A 20087-nucleotide genomic window follows, 5' to 3' on the forward strand; every position below is an offset into this window, starting at 1 on the left:
ATTCAGAAAAAGAGAAAATGTGATTGAGTGTAACGTGGCCTTGTCAGGTACCTGTATTTTTGTGAAAGATATTTAATCTGTAACTCTCCACCAGAAACTGGGTTTATAGTTGTAATTTGTAATACTGGTGCTTTTCTATCACATCAGCATATAGCTATTTTAAGAAAGGACTGAAAAAATGCGTATCAGCCCTTTGTATACTATTCTAAATGATGGAAAATACCCCAGTATAAAAGGTACTCATCTTCTGGACCATGATCTCTGTTCCACCCTGATGGGTACAATGGAGATTCATCACTATTAATATATTATTACATTTTTTAGAAATATGTAAATATTTCTGTTATATATAACATTATACTTCAACCTATAGTGAATATGCACATAGACAACCCTAACCCTGAAATGAGAGATAACGTAATCCAGGTGTGACTCCCGTTAAATACCTACATACCACAATAATGTGCATTCGGTCTACTTACTAGACATCACAAGAAACACAGCATAATGCCTATGGGAAAATATCAAAAGAATATAAGTGTTCACAAGGAATGGTGAATGTGAACTTTGGGAGCATTGTCAATTCTTAACATTTTTTGAATGTTTCATTATATTAACTAAGGAAAATATGTGGGGTGGTGACTAAGTTAACATGGGAACCTGGTTTTGAAACTAGCTTGGCAGCTGACCTTAAAATTGTGCTGTGCTGTGCAAATCACTTAATCTCTAATGGTGCCTTAGTTCTGTGTAACTGTGTGTAATTCAACGATTTAAGCCCTGACTTGATGTGTGCAATCTTGCTTCATCTTCCGTAACATCTCATAATATACAACACTCCGTTGCTATCCACCTAACAATATCCTATAACAATGTAAACACATGTTTTTTTTACATTGTGAAGTTATCCTGCTTACTCCAGTCTGTGAATGTTTCTCCCACTTGAGCTCTTTGCGAACCTCCCTCATTTTGTGACATTCAGATAGAAATCCCAAATAATGTTCTTTATCCCACTACGTATCACACTATTAGGGCTCATGAAGTCTACTTCTTGATGTCTGAGGAAGCCCTTTCTTGTGTTGATTGGTAAATCCCCCATTCAAATATTTTTGTTCCATGGAAGTATTTGTTCATTATGTATATTTAGATGCTTTTGGTAAGGGAAGACGCCTTTCCAATAAGGCTTCAGTGCTTTCTTTACTGTGTAAAGCCCAGGCTAGCTGTCACTACTGAAAATAAACAATCAATCGGTCTTTCGCGAAGCAGCCACAGCACACACTGATTGGATCCGACCACCACTCACTTTCACCTCCTGGCGTCAGTCATACTTCTCTGACCTGCCAGGCCGGCGCTACACTGAACTGCTCAAACCGCCACTCCCTCCACCTATCTAGCATCGAGTAGTAGGACCTAAGTAGACCGGTTGTGACTGCCCCTCTCAAGATATGGTCTGGTCAGTGACCATTCACCACCGAGTACAGCACATCCCTAAAATGCCTAGCGCCTGCCAACTGGTAAAGGATTATTCAGTGTTTATACACAGCAGAGGCACGTGCGATGTTCATAGCCAATGACCAGTTAGGAGTTCCGTGCAGCGCACCAGGATTGGTTGAGGCAGCACCGACGCTCCAATCCTAGGTAGCAATACATATTACGCAGCTCTCCCTCTCCCGGAACATGTTTGGCTCTGAGATTGGCTGCCAGGCGACCCGGAAGTGCTAAAATTATGGCACTATGTCACACATTAGGAAAAAAAATCAATAACGGACTACAGACATTAGCTGATTTCACAGAGGGGGCCGTGTAAGTAGCGGACAGGTGGTTACTGTAGCTCGCCCTCAATAGTATTCCTTCGTGTGTCGACGGAGGCGACATTTTCTCTTCTAATCTATGTTGTTAAGGATTTACAGGGTGAGCAGAGTCACCTTACCTTATTTTATACAATGCTACTGAATAGGAATGCGCTCGTTCCCTGCGCCTGTTTAAGCCTTAGCACTGGGAGGAATTCTAGCAGCTTTCTCGCTGTTTGAACAAGTAAGAAAGTTTCTAAATCATGTTACTTGTATCACCATAATGTCACGCGTTGCTAATTCTTCGCTTTTACAGGTTCTAGCACTCTTGCGCCGTCATGCCCATTTTTTTCCTGCCGCTGCCCACTCTCTCCTGTCACTCTACCTACCCTCTCCGCCACTTTTTCTCTTTCGCTGTCTTCCTCTTTTTGTCTTCTGTGGCTGTTGGTTTCTCTTTTTGTCTCTCCGTGCATGTTGCTCTCGCTCTCTCTTTTTGCACACCTCTTTCTCTCACTTGTCCATGCCATTCAGTCTCTCTTGTCAGCGACCTTTCTCGTCACTGACTCCTTCTTTCCTCAGTGTTTCAGAAAATAAAAAAAAATAAAAAATTCTTACGTTAGTGGCATTTGGCCGTTTCAAACTGTATTTTCCCAAAAAGGCCCTATGTTTTGTGTTGCAGGCAATACAGAAAGCTTCATTTAAAGGACTAGATGCAGTCTGTCTTTGTTCTTCAAACGCTAGATGCAATAGAGAGCATACTGTGAAACTTCTAATTCTATGCTCCGTTGATGTGTTTTTTATTTTAACGTTTTGTGGCTGAGACATTTAGCAGAACAATCCGCTTTGCTTGTTACACACAGTGTACGCGTCACGTCTTTTTCCCCATCCGTATAGCCAAAGAAGTGTGACTGTATGCTGCAGTGAGCGCATTACGTGTTCTTATTTGCTGTAATCCTTTCCGCACTTTAAAGTCTTTCGTAAGAACACCTTAGTTTGTTAATTTGGCTTTAAATGGACAAAGAGTTCTGACAGTGCAGTCCTTGATGTTAGTGGCGAATGCTTTAATAGTCATGCGGCTGTTTACAAAATACATAATTAAAATTCGTTCTTGTTTTACTTGTTTTTCGGGATCTGCAATTGCACCATACTACCCGTGTTTTAGAGAATTACAAGGGCAACGTAGGCCCGTTTGTGTAGTCGTTTGAGGCATTTGCTGCAGTGCTACGAAGTTGATATTGTGGGTATTAAACCACAAACGTTAGGCAAATGCATCTTTTCGTTGTTTAACTCTGCTTTTACAGATGAACGTTGGTTTGCTGATGGTCGGGGATCTTGTTAGCTGCACATTATTATTGTCTTCAGTTTTCTCATCCATCTGGATGTAACTGCACTTTACAAACTGTTTGTTACTTTAGATTTCTGTATGTCTATGAGCATATATATATATATTTGAGTAGTTTATTTGTTTCAGCATTCGTGCCATTACAATCATAACAACAATACAACAGTTGACACTGACATTAAAAACCAGTAACAGCATCGTTGAAAAAAAGTTTGACACCGTTGCGTTCACTATACTAATTTCACCTAAAAATTCCCATTAAAAACAAACTTAAGTTAAAGTTGTATTTGCAATTTTTACTAGACTAAAACAGATCGAAGATTTTAAAACATGGTAAAGTTGGCAAGATAGTCATTCTTCCGAGTGATAACACATATACTCCAAGCTTGCGCTGGCAGTAGTCCATTCCAAATAACGAAGAGAACTAAATATATAAAATTACTGTTTTTATAGCAGAATTTTTAAGTTTAGGATTAGCACAATGCCATCTATTTCAAGCTAGAAAGTGACAAAGCCTTCTGCATTTGTACAACAAACATTTTAGCTAAAGGATTAGCAAGTGCAATCCGTGTTGAGCTGAAAAATGGTAAAAACTTTTGCCACTTAGGCACAGTATTACAGCTTTGAATTGGTAAAATATAATCCCTGCCAACCTAGAATATATAAAAACACCCCCTGAATTGTTTCGCTCAGATAAGCGCTCATCAGAGAGGTATAGCTTTGTCCAGACAGAAAGTAGCAACCAGTATAAGTCAAAACCATGCTCTCAGCCTAAAATTTGGGAACTGACCAGGGTTCCCTGCTCCTTTCTTGGGCAATCTAAGCCTGAAACAATGTTGTTATGAGTTTTTATTTTTTTTATATATATATATATATAGTCCCCAATCTGACAGAAAAAGGCAGAATTTTTAAATAGTATGCAAGATAACCAACATCTGAAGGGCACAAGTATAGATATTCCTGATGCCCATATGTGTATAGTTTCTGATTTCATATACAGCTGCCTTTCAAAGTACCTAAAGGCACACAGAAGAACTAAATATTTACTACTTGTCAGATAGTAACATGTAATGAAATTGAAAGTGCTGTTTTACCCGATTCTGAGATTCTGCATCCAAAGTCGTAATTACTTCTTCAGTGCTTGTTATGAATAATCGTTTCTTGGTTTCTAAAGTACGACTGCATTTCTCTCCGTTCCATTCGTGGATCACTTTAGACCCCATGACCGCTCATCCTTGGCAGGTGAAACACAAGGTTGTTATTTTCCAGCTCCAAGTAAGCAGTCAGACATAAATAGGATGAGAGAGGTGAATCCAGGTATGTGGCACAGATTTTTCTGCAGAAAATATCGTTATCTTCAAAAGGTCAATATGCACATTTCATTCACTTTTTCGTAGTTTGGTAGTATATTCCAAGATTATCTATTACTGACTGTGCTTCCGTGCAGAAAGAAAGCTTGTAAAACATCAAAAAGGAGCATAATTATGACAAGGTGAAGAGGATATGAGTGACAGCAGTTATAATAGACTAGCAACACTGAAGAGCTGACTGAGCTGCGCATTAACGTTAATAGCAGATAACCCGAGTGGGACTTAGGGTGAGCAATAGGTACCTGAATAGTGATTCTTTCCAGCCAAGACTTCCAGCCTGAGTCAGTCAGACACCCAATGAAGGCTCCTGCTACCAGCTGTAACTGACTTTAGTAAGCATGTGTGTGCTGTAAGGTGTACAAACACTGAAATGCGTGGACAAAAGAAAAGTGTTTAAGGGTGCATATGCCCTGCTTATAGGGTGCTGATTACATTATTTGGGGAAGGAGAACAAAACCACTGCATCTGGACTTTTAAAGTTCTGTAATGTTGACGATAAACAGTATGAGTGCAGTTCTGTATTTTCTTTTTTTTTGGTCTGACTTGACAGGTATTACCTGTTAGGAATATTTTAAATTATACATATAGGGGTTTTAAACTGCATCCAGAAGACCATTTCTCACTCGTGTCATGCTATTGATTTAGGTATATCATTCCAGATCCTGTAGAATGTTGAAATTGCAATCCATCTTTGACTATTTTTAATCACAAAAGTATGCAGAATCATTATTTTTGTTCTATTTTATTAAAAGCTTTTATTAAGTGCTTTAGACATCCTCGTTTAGTAGTATCTAAGCATAAAGGAGGGCACCAGTAGCAGAGTGGAAAGAGACGAGGTATAGCAGTAGGTTTGAATCGACTAAATGTTATATAATGGTCCCACTAGATAATTAACAGATGACAAAGACTTGGATGTGAAGAAGTCTGGAGCCTTGTAGGAAAGTGTGAACTAGTCTCCGGTGTCTGACTGTTGGGAGTTATGTATGTAAGTTAGACACCCCTCCTAGGACAGCATGTCTACTGTAGTGCATGTCATGGTAAAGAGGTGCATTTTGAAGTATTTCCTGAATTTTAAGTAGTTATTCTCAAGTCTCAGGTGGCTGGGTAAAGAGTTCCAAGGGGAGGACCCCTGTTTTTGAAGAGTGCGTTTTCAAATCTTTTATATGTGTATTGATGGAGAGACAGCAGATCTCTGTTTCAAGTTGAATGTTATGGAGCAAGTACTTTACATGTGTTTTTCTGAGTCCAGCCATGTAGCGTCTCCTGAAAAATGCAGAGAGTTTTGAAGGATTTCGTTGAAGAGATTTGAGGCTTTCAGTAATGTGATCATGTCTCTTCCGATGCAGCACACTTTGAGCAGCTTGGATTTAGGTCGAGCGCAAGCTCTCTGATGCGTTGTAATCTATTTGTGGGCTTTTAACCACACACACTGCACGCCCATCACTATAATTCGTTCATGGGCTTGCCTTTCAAAAATCCTTAATCATTACTAAATGCTTTACATTTGTCCCTCCTTGGAGCAGTTTTGTTACTGCCTTGGCCATCAACCCTTTACATGGATAATTGCACGTTTGCTGATATGTTTGACTGCAAGTAAACTTCTTTTTCCTTTCGCGTCTCCTTCATGCTCACGGCGGCCGTAGCACTTTGAATTGGCTTGCTTATGTCAACTGTTTTACTTTTCATTTTCAATTTATGTGGCAAGAAAAGTCCAGTTAGGAATTTATAACGCTAATAGCTCTACCTTCAGAAAACACGAGACCCATTGCATTACAAATGCTTGTTACTGATTGCAGCTTGGCGAGGAAAGCATTGGGGATACCTGTGTAGTTGAGACCATTACTGTAAGCCAGTAAAACAGGACAACTGCAAGAATGAAAGTGATTTTCTGAGAAAAATGTGGGACTAGCTGAATCACTTCCAATTGTCTCAGTTGGGTAAAGGCTATAACTGCGCCTGCGCTCTGGCACCCATCAAAACCTACAAACTCAGCAGAACCAACAAACAGGCCTCCAGCTACAAGGAAGAACTTCTGGACTCCAAAAGATACTGTAAACAGCTGGAATAGAAATTGAGAGCCAGACCAATGCTGAGATCTAATTGTCCTAAATGCTGCCCTCAGGGACTACCTCCACCTTCCTAATCGGATCAAAGCCAGCTCCAGCAACAGAGAAGAGATTTTTGTCATCATCAAGGAATTAACCACCCCAGAAGCCTCACCCAACTCAATCACTCCTTCTCAGGAACTCTGCGACAACCTCTGAAACTACTTCAGCAAAATTTAAAACATTAATGACTTCAAAAAGCATCCAAACCCTGAGGACAACATCAGCAAGCTGCACACTGGCTACTCAGTCGGACACCTAACCAACTGGAGAACACGCGCCTAAAAAGACACCACTTCTGTCATGAAAACCATCCACTACAGGGCCCAACCAGACCCATGTCTACATCACATTTACAACCTAGGAGAACTTACGAAGAGTACATTCCTCTCTCACATCATCAACTCCTCCATCGAGTCCACAAAGTCCCAAGAGGAATGGAAGCATGCTACAGTCACTGCCCTCCTCAGGTAACCATCAGCAGACCCCAACGAAATGAGCGGCTTTTATCTCATCTCACTACTACCATACCCAGCTAAGGTGATGGAGAAGGCAATCAACAAGCCACTCCCCGATCACCTGGAACTTTCCCACTGTCTCGACGACTCCCAGTTAAGCTTCCAAGGCAACAACACTATGGAGACAACACTCATCGCCACCACAGAGGAGATGTAGTGATCCAAGCTTTCATATTTTATCTATAAACAATTCAGACACACGTTGTCCTATGTAAGAGTACGTAAAAGAGAACGCCGGTTGTACTACCTGTAATCATAAAAGCTTTTGCAGCTCAGCCCCCTTCTCATTAGTGTAGCAGCCATTTGTACAGAAAGCGCAGTGGCACCGGGGCACAGAGAGGCCCATTGAATCCTGATAATTGCTGTGTTTTGTTACCCCCAACAGCAGTCAAAGGGGGCATTTTCCTTGTTTGCACCAGGGTCAGTGACATCCTTGCTGAGCTACTGTCCCTGCTACCTTACTGTTGAGATGCAGATTGTCACACTGGATCACTGCACGCCTGGCATCTGAACCTGTTGCCTTTGTTTGAATTCCCCCTGGCTGGTGCTTCATGTGCTGGCCAATTGGAGATTCTTTGTCGGGCTGAGGTGGTGGTGCAGAGAGTATATAAGGAGGATACAACCGGCATGTACTCTGGGCCCCTCTTCCTGGACGTATTCTGTACGGTGTGTCTTGAAGCTGTAAGAGTGCGGATTACATACGGCGTGATGTATGTTTTTGAGGACGGTCCTACATTTAAGATTAATTTCCGAGCTTAGTTTTGCACCATGTTAGAAACTGCTGTAGATTGAGGTCTGGATTTGTAGTTGGTTTGTGTAATGTGTTTTTTTTTTTTTTTTTTTACGTGACAATTTTTAATTTTAACCACACGCAAGAGGATGTTGTAGGCTAACAGCCACAGCTGCCTATTGTGCACTGAGGAACCTGGTTTGAGTTTCGGAGTCGGCTCAAAGTCCTGTAATTCTGGGCAAATCGGTTAACCTCCCTATACCTACAAAAAATAATGAATGAAACTGGTGCTTACGTAAAGTGCTCCCTACAACAACAAAAAAAAAGAACTACCCAACAAGTTCACTTTTTGTTCCACGAGATATTGTATTCCAATTCATAACACAATCCGGTGTGCAACAAGTGGATGCAGAAGCAACCGCGCGGTAGCTGGGCAGCTTCGGCCACCACCAGGCGTGCCTGCTGCTGTTTCCAGGACAAAGGCCAGGCACCCGGAAACAAAAACATTTGCCAGCATCAGTGCACAAATGACCTAGCAGTGGAATTCCGATTCCAATGGGCTTTGTGGCAGTTGTTTATTTAGGTTGAGCCATCTGCTGCAAGGTCTCCTTCCTGCATAGTTTGACACTGGCCTGACTGTTAAAGTGAGCCGTACATTGTAAAACAGACTTGGTCATTAACAACAGTAACAAAGACGTCCCATATCCGTACTTTTTAAGCGCAGACGGGGTACTCATTTTACCAGCTTCGTAAAGATGGGAATGTGGTACTTATTTTACTAACCATGGAAAGATGCGTTGTTGATTTTGTCGAGTTTGGAAGGATAAATAGCCTTTGTCTGTACCACTGGGATTCGATCCGATGACTTACAGTTTGCAGGGAAAACGAGGCAACACATGTTTAAGCCACCAAACTAAAATATTCAGCTATTGTTTAAAGAAGCAGCGAATGTAAGTTAGTGATTGTGATAAATGTATGGGCACTTCCAAGCAACATATTTGTACGTTGGCGGGGATACACTCACCATGATAGTCTACACGCTGAAAAGGTGTATGGGGAGGAGGGAGGGTAGATGGTACATGTGCATAATTCAACGAGGAGCAAACCACCTTTCACGCCTATTTCGTATAGAGCACACTCTGCAAACTGAATCACTTCCAGTCACTCAATATTTGCCACACTGGAAGAAAAAGTGATTGGCTGAGGATCACACAATTTAGTTAAATAGAGGAACCAGGACACAAACCAGTATTTCTTGGTTACAAAGTCTGCATCCGGTCCATTACACAGCATTTCCTCTCCAATAACATCAAGCAAAGTTTTAGAATAATGTAACAATAGTCAAGACATTGTTACTTTACTTATTGCATTGCCGGCCAAAAACATAAATTTGTCACATATTACTCAACAATCGGCCTGTTTGGTTAGAGTTTAAGAATCAAATCACTAAAAGAGCTTGGTGTACATATAAAAAGCAAACTAACTTTCCTTTTTTAATCCTTTAAAACTTACTTCTGCCATTTCAACGTTTTTTTTTTTTTTTGTCAGTACATTTTTACAGCACTTGCTTTGTGGACCTGGGAAGGATAGAAGGCTGAAAAAGGCATGCGCAAAATTCAAACTCGTGATCTGCAGAACACAATTTATGTCACTACAACTCACTCAGCAATCTTGTTAGCAGTTTATGACACCCTAACTATTCTGTGAGGTAGCCTCCCTAGAGCTGGGGACCAAGGGAGGAAAACACCTCAAAAAAAGGAGAAAGTGCACCCAGCTGCACCCTGTGGATAGGAAACTGAGCTCAACCGTGGTGTGCCTTTTAACCTGGTCTCTGACTACAATTTCATGGATGTATTTCTCTTTCATTTGTAATTTGATTTCAGTTTAATTACATGAATGAGTGGTAATGGCTGTGTCATGTACAATATTCATGACATTGCTTATAGAGGACTGCCCTTTGCTTTTTGCCACCTCGGAGCGATACCAGAGTTTAAATGTTTTGGAGCCGGGAAAGCAATACACGCAATCCAGTGTTCTCCTGTCACAGCTACTTTTTACATGGGGTTCAGTACTAGAAACCATCACCATTTTATAGTGCTGTTGACTTGCATCTAGGCACTTGTCTTTATGTCTGAGCAATAAAAAGCAGTGGAATGTGTCCATAAATATTTCCTGAGGCAAGCATGTGTTACTGCATGACCCATTGTATAGTAACAGTATAGCTCTTCAGTCCCCGGCGCCACAGCACCCAGGATAATATGCTGCGTAGTTAAACACTTATAAATTCCCAAAGGCGAAACCTATTGGCTATGTCAATTCTTGTTTTGTATTTTTTTTTTCTACAGTAGGCGTAAAGTAATAATTATACAGGTACATAGAGAGGATATATATGTATAAGGAAGACCATGTAATGAGACTTAAAGTAGTATTTTATAAACTCAGACTTTCAATTGTTGCTGTACTTTAAGCTTATTAATTTGTGAGTTTTTATAACTAATATATTTTTTATTTTTATAATTTTATATTTTCCTCAATATTACAGTAAGCATAGTGTGTGTGTGTGTGTATGTATATATATATATATTTTTTTTTTCATAAGTAAGGCATACATTTGTAAGCAGTCCTAAAGAGTATCTGTATATTTAAAAAATCTATAATTATTATACATATTTGTACATGTGTAAATTGTACATGTTTATATACACAGGGGTATGCAGTACATTAGTGTTTGAGTATGGTGGTAATGTAGGAAATACCAGACTCTTGAGTAGTCTTCGGAAGATAAGATAGTTATCTGTGGATCTTATGTTTTGGGGTAATTAGTTCCATAGTTTGGCTGCCTGGACAGAGAAATATGTACTACCTAATTTTTTTTTCTTGCATGGTGGGATTTTGAGGCGCAATGCCAATCTAGGTTGGAGGTTCCTTTGGTTTTTTTCCTGATGAAAAGTGGTCCTGTTCCATGTCTTGCTTCGTAAATGATACAAAGCAGCTTGAAGGGGGATCTTCTGACAACCGGTAATCAATGTAGGGCCCTCAAGGCGGGGGATATGTGGGCTTGTGGCATTTAGGAGTAGTCTTGCAGCAGAGTTTTGAATCTGTTGTAGTCTTTTCATAGTTGATAAAAATGATTTGTGGTAGAGGCCATTGGCAAAATAAAGTTTAGACAGTACAAGAGGGATAGTAGTCTGGACCTTGTGTCGATATCCCAGGTTGGAGGATGATATGTTGCATAGTTTTTATAGTACTGAAGCTTGATCTTGCTAATTTGTTCACATGGGCATTCGTTGATAACTTGAGTCCATGATAATTCCACGGTTTCTTACTGCCTTGGATACTTTAGGAGGTTGTCTCAGAGCGTCAAGCCAGATGCAGGGTGGGTCATAATTTTTTCAGTCGATAGGTGGATAAATGTAAGGTGACCTTAGGTGTGTTGTTTTTTGGTGTTTTACGTTTGAAAGCTAGCAGTGGTGGTCTAACCATGTGACTGGAGTAATCCTTTGAAAGGTAACTAGTTCTGGATTAGCAAGAAGGACATCTAGGATGTGACCAGCGATGTGTGTAGACTTGTGTATGGTCTGATGTAGCTTCATTGTGACTAGGCCAGTGACATTGGTTTTTGGATGAGTCATATTGGGTTTGTCAAATCAATTGTAAGGCAAACTAAATCTTGGAGACTATGCAGGGTGTGTTTAAGAGATTGCTTAATCTGCTCTGTGGTTTAAACCTTTGTTTGGACAGTGTATGTAGCACTCATTTTTGGCATGAAAAATTGATTTATTTAAGTGCACGAAAAGCAGAATTTGTAGTGGCTTTAGATTTGGGCCTTGAGAGGTTGAACAGTACCTGCAAAGTGTGGGTTAAGCCTGTCCTTTTATACAAGGAGATTCTGACCTGAGGAACAGCACCCTGCCCACCGGTGTGCTTAAGGTCACATGCCCTTTATTAAAGTTTCTTACTGCTCTAATTGGTTCAGACTATAATAAGCTCTTTTACTAAACCTATGTGGAGTCTTTTTGTGGTGTTTTCATTGGTTTACTGTGTGTTGAACAAATACTTACACTGCCACTTTAGATAATCCTGACTGATCTGTGCCAAGCTACCAGAGGGTTAGCACAGGTTATCTTTTAGTGTGTATCTAACTTATCCTGACTAGAGTGGTGGTACCTACTTGGAGTGGGTGCATACACCTGCCAAGTGGAGACTCCATTTCTAACAAGTGTGTGTTTAGTTTCTGGTGTAAGTAAGGTAGGAGGGGGGCTATCACTCATTAAAGAGATAAGAATTCTAAAGAGTGATAGCTGAAACAGAGAAGTATTTCCCATATTGAGTTTTGTTTAAGTGAGGGGCTTAGAGTGATGTGATCTGCTAGGAGAGTAGCACAAAAGGTGCTCAGAGATAAACATAGGTGTGATATTAGCTGTGGTATGAATGACAATAGAAAAGGGGTCTGTTTTAAGGTCCATCATACCTCGGTAAACAGTGGAACTGTTGCAACAGAGGTGGTGTATGACTGAAACGAGGAGCAGAGTAGATGAGTTGGGCATCTTTATTTCAGATAGTCTGATAAAGATAATTTCATGCCGCAGTAGGCACTGTTACAGTAATCATTCTCAATCCGATGAGGGGGTGGGGGCACTGAGGCATAACCAGTTTTGTGGGAGAGAAAAAGGAGATCTTCTTATGTTTGTGTATGGTGAAAGTACATGAGGAGGTAACCACTCTCACTTTAGAGTCAAGTTAGAGATTTTAGTCAATTTTGATTGCAAGACATTTGACCTTTGAGACAGGCAAAGGGGAAGGACTAAAGTCAGATGAACAAAGAAGGGGGTTCAGTGGAGCAGCAATGCCACTAAAAATCTGGATCTCTGTTTTCTCCTCATTTGTATCCGATCATTAATCCTGCTGTCCTGTAGGAAAGTCTGAGTGTAGGATTGCCAGGCGATCTTATAGAAAGTTGACCAATGAGTTGGATTTCCTTTGCATAACAATAAATTTGTATGCCGCTAGATCTAATAAGGGAAATAAGAGGTTGAGCGTATAAATTGAAAAGGAAGGGTTGTAATGCTGAGCCCTACGAATATCTCAAGAGATCAAAGTAGAGAAGTGAAAGTCTGCAGAGGCACTGGTTAAGCAGCGAACCTCCTATATCAGATGCCATAAGTTTCAAGAGCAGTATAATATTGTCAACTGTGTGAAACGCCCCTGACAAATCCAATCAAATCAAAGCCATGACAATGCTGACATTAGTAGCAAGACATGGGTCTTCAAGAGCAGCTGTGATGACTAGCTCAGTGCTTTCCAGTAGCGAAAGCCTGTCTGAGTATCATCAAAAATGTTGCTAGAATGATCAAAGTTGCTCAGATGTGTACGATTTCAGGGCTGTTGCTGTGGGTGGAAAAAATGTTAAGAAAGTAATTAGATGGACTCGAAGGGTTCATTCTTTGCATTTTGACAGTGAGAATCATAGTCCCTTGATTTTTAGCTTTGGGAATGGGGCCTTTTTTTGTTTGTTTTTAGGGTAGAGCCTGAGTTGCATGCGCTCGCGCATGCGTATCGCAGCGAGACGCTTTAGGTATTAGAAAAGGGCTCGGAGCCCTGTCGACATCACGTCAGTGTTTTTCATTGGTTCGTGGGCTTGCCTATTAAAATCTGCTTGCTTTCATTAGTCGAAGGCATGCATACGTCATGCCTTTTCCGGTGGCTAGCCCTCCTCAAGCGCATCGACCAAGTACAGAAAACATGCGAGGCTCGCTGTTTTCTGTCCGGCTCGTGGACTACTTTTTTTCTCTATTTTCCTAGCGCAAATTCGCTTGGCAGAAGTCGAGCGCTTTACACAGTTAATTGCACTTTTTCGGGTTACGTACATCATTGCACTTTTGCCGATAGGTGAAAAGTCGGGTCAGGAGTTTACAACGCGATCAGCTCTAACATGAGCAAACGCGAGACCCGTTGCATTTCAAATGCTTGTTTTTTATGGGTTCAGTATGGTGGGAAGATGGGGGATGAGAAGATTTTTCATTCCAGGAAGGTATTGAATGGTGTTGAGCCAATGGGGAATCTTGGTTTGCAGTGGTCAGAAGGGTATTTAAGATCTACGAAAGGAAAAATTTAGCCAAAGGGGGACGTAGAAGGGATAAGGTATATTGTAATAGTATGAGGTTGAGATGGCATGCTCAGCGGAAGGTGCATTCTTTTATAATGGATATTTTAGAAATTAAAAAAGAGCAGCCAATTCATCTCCCAATGATTGTGTGATTCGGTTGAATGGGTAATGTGCAGTGGAGGAGAGTTCATAAACAATTTCGTTTTGTTTATTTTGGGAATAACATTTTTGCAATGTAGTACTATGTGCGAGCTAGACTAATAGCCGTTTTATACTTTTCATGGGAAGTTTTATAATGTGAAAGCAGCGATTGATTGTACTTTAGTGCCAGGGATGTTCTGTGCCCACTCACTCATCAATTTTCTCTGAAGTTCAGCTTTCAGGACGGAAGAGAAACATGGCTCTGTTCTGCTGTTATGACAGCTAAAGTGATACGACTAAATTAAATTAAATGACTAGCATTTGATTCAGAGTCTAGTTTGGGACCATTAGTACACCCCCCGTTAGACCTTTGATTCATCTAGCATGTTTCAGTCATTTCACCCAGTTCATCCAAAACTGGTGTTTTTCTGTGTGTCTTTTTTGGTAGACAGGATACCTTGCGTGAGCTTTTGGTTTAGTTTACTTCATTAAACAGCTACTGTGCGGGGCCGGAGGGTTTAGGACACTTGTCCTGGCTATACTGATACCAGTGTTCATTGCTGCACGAATTGATGCATGAGTCTCTTTAACATGCGTTGACATTAAAGGCACTCATTTTTACTGTTAAGACTGCACGTAATTGGAGGTGATGCCATACAAAACAATGCACTGTTAAGTATCTCTACTCTTGTTCGTTTTTTTCGTGTCTTAATTAGAAGTTATGTTTTCATTTTCCTAAGGCAGGAATATCACATGGCCTAGCATGGTTTGCTAAAAATAATTAAAGTCGCGGATTATCTCTAGGAGGAGGCTCATTGGTCTTTTGGAATGGGTATTGGCTTGTTGAGAAAGAACTCTTGTTCAAACTCTTAGTTTCATCTTAATGTGCATAAATTGTGGACTTGTATAAACAAAGATGGTAGGAATCGTGCATCCTCATATATTTGTCCACATATTTTAAAATGCGTAACTTGTGGTTTATTTTGTTGCAATTTGATAGACATTGTCTCTCTGTGTTTTTTTTTCTTTTTGTTTCTTGTTTTTATCAGGTTGTTTCAGGGTTATGTTATGAAGGTATTTTTCTTGGGTGTTTACTAAGATGGTTGCTTTTTAGGATAAGTGGGAAAGTCGGGAAAGTCCTGGCTATGTTCCACTGTGCTGTGCTAGTGTTATAGTTTTCCTAAGGAATGAAGACCGCTCCCTGTCTGCATGTTAATGCCATTGACTATCTTGAGGAGGCTTAGTGGTACTTCTCTATCACCTGGGAGCCCATTCACCTGCTAACTAAAGATAAAATAATTTACCTAAGATCATGTTAAAACTGTTTGGTGTTGCTCTGCCATCCAGAGGGATGAATTTCTTTGCAACATCAAAGCAGCGGTTTTGTTTGGTAGGACTATACACAATTTTTATATGGGGAATGAAGTTTAGTTCTGTGTCTTATTTATTTGATAAAGTGATGCCTATCGGTTTTTGGTTGTTTACTTGTGCTGGCTAATGAGCAGCTAGAGTCCATTTGGTTGAGGACTGGACACAGGTGCAATATTCACTGCGACCTCAGTGTTTGATGGACTTCGTTTGAAAGCACTATAAAGTTTGTTTTGTAGGTTTCTTGAACCGCATGTGATTGCATTCAGATCTCGAGTTCAGGTAGGGTGTTACATCGTTTTGGGCCTTGCAGTCACAGGAATTTTCCATTATATTTCTGGCTCCAAATTACCGTCAATCAGATTTGCAGATATTATACATAGGTTTCTAGATGGACTCAGTTTGTTCCAGTTTTTGCACAGAAACTAGCCCTTACCCTAGTAGGCAGTACGAATAGTGCACAGGATCTTGACCCTGAGCCTAGAATTTGGCTAAGAGCTTTGAGGGCAAGTTTGATATGGTTGCTTCTATAGAGGTTTCGTCACTTTCTAGCTGCCTTGTTTTGTTGCCTTTGAAGTCTGGTAATGGGCTTTGTGTGAAGTGTGTAGTTGCTTTTGTGATAGTCTAGGGCTTTTGTCCTCTCCATTGTATTTTCGAATTGGAGTATAGACTATTCTTTTGATACCCTTGACCACTGCTTTGATTTGAGAGGTGAATGAAAGTTCTGAGTCAAACATTTTGCCAAGTTTCTCTTTTGTGGCAGATAATCAAAGAAATCTGGAGTATAGGGCTAGTCAAAGGATAGTTGTACTCCTTTTTTCCTATTACTATAATTTTTGGTTTTGGCTTAGTTCTGGCAGAGGTGTTTTGCTTCATCCCTCAAGCAAGTGGTAATATTAGTTGAGTTACTTGCTCTCTTGTTCACCCAGAACCAAGTTTGAGTATCCCTTCTGTGTACATTTGGAAGTCCAACTGTTGATACAGAATAATAGTCGAGGGAAATGAACCTATTGGTGAGCTGATCCTGATATTCCGATTGCTGTTAGTTAGTGAGAAAGGATTGCTTCCAGAGCAGATGCAGGTTTGCTGACCCACTGGACTAGTCTTTCCTGGAGAATTTTGTGATCAGCTGTGGCTGGAATCCTGGCTACTGGTAACAGAGATGATGGTTTTGTTCCACATGCGCTTGGAAGTTGCATTATCACATTGTTTTACAGGATTTTGCTGGGGAAGGGAAGTTTGGGAAAGGGCTGATAGTTAGCCAGAACCAGCAGGTCTACAAATGGACCCTTCAGAAGAATGGTGATAATTGTACATTTCAGGTGACCAAAAACGACTCAAGAAATAGTAGTGTTTGAAGCATGAGACATAGGTAGGTTTCAGGAGTGAATTAAGACTTTTTGCTAAGCGTAGCTTGTTGATGTGTTCTAGGGATTTGAAAAAGATGAACAGTGTGAGAGCTGGTTCCATAGCATTAGCAATAGGTCCTACATTTCAGTTTTCTTATTTATTTAATTTTTTTTAATTTATTTATTTATTCAAAGGCTTTAGTATGTGGTTGCAGTACGGATATACTTTGGAGCATCTTGATTAGATTGTTGAAGATTTCCTGTGTTTGATTGGCAGCCTTACAGATGCCTTTAGCCTCGTAAGATGTTTTGGCTGTCATGATGACTTTATGATGACAATTACTGTGTCTTCTGCAGCGTTCTTTTTCCTTTGGGCTGCGATTTGGGTAATTGCCATTCCAGGTTGCAGATTTCAGATGGCATGTTCCTCACTGAAACATCTACTGTGAGAGCTGAATCCCAGCTTAAGTTGTGCTAGTTTTGTCTGGCACAGATCTGTTTAAATATGGCATGCCCAGTAAGTGATTAGGTATCACTCATGTTTGAGCAGACCCATGTAAATGACGTGATATCCCATTCAGATGTCATGTGTTTGTGGGCACATTATCGAGTTCCTGAGCTCGACACTTTCCATCGAGATTAGCAGTCGTAGACTTTTATTCACATACGTTTATGAGTTCATGACCCTACTCCAGGTAGGATGTTTAACCGCACGTATTATGCTAGACAGGATTTGTTTATGATCATTACTCTTTTCAGGATGTTCAGCCGCTAAATGCAAGCTGCTGGAATTAGAAAGGCAAGGAAGGGAGAAAGGCTTACTTTTAGAAAAAACCTAGGAAGTACTCTTTTAGGCGAGCAGTGATTAGTACCTATTTAGTCACTTTAAACCGCTGTAGGTTTATGATGTACAGAAGTTAGACCAGCTGAAGCATCTGGGTCTTTTAAGCTCTTCGCTGCCAGGCCTCCAACCCCCCACCCCCCCCAGGTGCCAGGCCTTTTTTTTTTACTATTTGGGGCTGTTTTTTGCCCTCATAACTTTTTGTCCACATAAGCTACTCACGCCAAATTTGCGTCTTTTTTTTCTTTCGCAAGATCCTAGGGATTCTAGAGGTACCCAGACTTTGTGGGTTCCCCTGAAGGAGACTAAGAAATTTATCAAAATACAGCAAAAAAATTCGTTTTTAAAAAAAAAAAATGGGGAAAAACGGCCACAGAAGAAGGCTTTTGTTTATTTTCCCAAGAAAATGGCATCAACAAAGGGTTTGTGGTGCTAAAATCACCATCTTCCCAGCTTTCAGGAACAGGCAGACTTGAATCAGAAAACCCCATTTTATCAACACAATTTTGGCATTTTACTGGGACATACCCCATTTTTACTATTTTGTTTTTTGTTTTTTTGTGTGCATTTAGCCTCCTTCCAGTTAGTAACAGAAATGGTTGTGAAACCAATGCTGGATCCAGGCCAGCTAAACATTTCTGAAAAGTCGACACAATTCTGAATCCAGCAAGGGGTCATTTGTGTAGATCCTTCAAAGATTTCCAACAGAAAGTAACAGCTAAAGTACAAAAAAAAAATGAAATTGAGGTAAAAAAAACAGCCAATTTTTGCACGTTTTACATTGTAACTTTTTCCTGCAATGTCAGATTTTCGAAAGCAATATACCGTTACGTCTGCTGGACTCTTCTGGTTGCGGGGGTATATAGGGCTAGTAGGTTCATCAAGAACTCTAGGTACCCAGAGCAAATAAAGGAGCTGCACCTTGCAATGAGTTTTCATTGTATACCAGGAATACAGCAATTCATTTGCTGAAATATAAAGAGTGAAAAATAGGTATCAAGCAAATATTTATATTTCCAAAATGGGCACAAGATAAGGTGTTGAGAACCAGTGGTTATTTGCACATCTCTGAATACTGGGGTCCCCATACTAGCATGTGTATTTCAGGGCATTTCTCAAATAGACGTCTTTTTTCACACACCGTCTCACATTTGGAAACAACAATGTAGAGAAAGACAAAGGGCAATAGCACTTGTTCTGCTATTCTGTGTTCCCCCAAGTCTCCTGATGAAAATGGTACCTCACTTGTGTAGGTAAGCCTAATGCCCGCAGCAGGAAATGCAACATGGACACATCACATTTTTACATTGAAATTTGACGTGTTTTTTTAAAAGTGCCTCCCTGTGGATTTTGGCCTGTAGCTCAGACGGCACCTATGGAAACCTACTGAATCTGTGCATTTTTCAAAACTAGACACCTAGGGGAATCCAGGATGGGGTGACTTGTTGGGCTCTCACCAGGTTCTGTTACCTAGAATCCCTTGCAAACCTCACAATTTGGCAAAAAAAACACTTTTTCCTCACGTTTTGGTGACAGAAAGTTCTGGAATCTGAGAGGAGCCACAAATTTCCTTCCGCCAAGCATTCCCCCAAGTCTCCCGATAAAAATGGTACCTCACTTGTGTGGGTAGGCATAGTGCCAGCAACAGGAAATGCCCAAAAACACCATGTGGACACATCAAAATGATCAAATACAAAATTACCTGTTTTTGCGGGGGAGGAGGGGGCACCTGCGTTTTTGGTCCCGGGCACAGCAGCCCTCTAGGGAAATCTACCAAACACAAACACTTCAGAAAACTATACACCCAAGGGAATCCAGGGAGGTGTGGCTTGAGTGGATCCCCCAGTGTTTTCTTTCCCAGACTCCTCAGCAAACCTCAAATTTAGGTTAAAAAATCACATTTTTCCCACCCACATTTTTGTGTGGGATCACCGCACCAGCACAAAGGATTGCTTAAGGGGTCGCTCCTCATCTGTTGAAAAAAAATAATAATAATAATCCCTGGTGCCTAGTTGTTTCTGCCGTGCTTGGGGGCAGATAAGCCTAATTAAAATAGGGGGGCAGAAATGGACTTAAAACAGTTTGCCCTCCCAGGGGAGTGACCCTTGCCTAAGGGGTTACTCCCCTTGCGTGGAACTGACCTAAAAAAAATCCCTGGTGTCTAGTGGTTACTGCCCCCTTTGAGGACAGATTGGCCTAATAAAAATAGGCCGATCTGCCCCCAGGGGGGGAAGAGGGCAGAAATGGCCTTAAAATAGTTTGCCCTCCTGGGGAGCGACCCTTGCCCAAGAGGTCACTCTGTTATAAGTATAAACAAAAAAATAACAAACTCCCTGGTGTCTAGTGGGCATTTCTGCTGCCCGATCGCTTCATGATCGGGCAGCAGAAATGCTCAGAGAGACATGAAAGGAAAGGCCTTTCTTTTGATGC

The 20087-nt window shown here is 40.8% G+C and overlaps 1 protein-coding gene across 8 annotated transcripts in view; it reads left to right on the top strand.

Moving 5' to 3' along the window:
* The first annotated feature begins 1760 nt into the window (after positions 1-1760).
* The window catches only part of CUEDC1 (CUE domain containing 1), a 383678-nt gene continuing 365351 nt past the window's right edge, over positions 1761-20087 (top strand). For 3 of the 8 annotated variants that reach the window (XM_069226611.1, XM_069226610.1, XM_069226615.1), the window contains exon 1: positions 1761-2031. The gene's annotated coding sequence lies outside the window, so the exon portion shown is untranslated. Of the gene's footprint in view, positions 2032-4345; positions 4447-20087 lie in introns of all 8 variants that reach the window. The other 5 variants (XM_069226613.1, XM_069226616.1, XM_069226614.1 and 2 more) reach the window with 3 other exon arrangements.

Source organism: Pleurodeles waltl, chromosome 3_2, assembly GCF_031143425.1.
Source record: "Pleurodeles waltl isolate 20211129_DDA chromosome 3_2, aPleWal1.hap1.20221129, whole genome shotgun sequence".
Taxonomy (NCBI): domain Eukaryota; kingdom Metazoa; phylum Chordata; class Amphibia; order Caudata; family Salamandridae; genus Pleurodeles; species Pleurodeles waltl.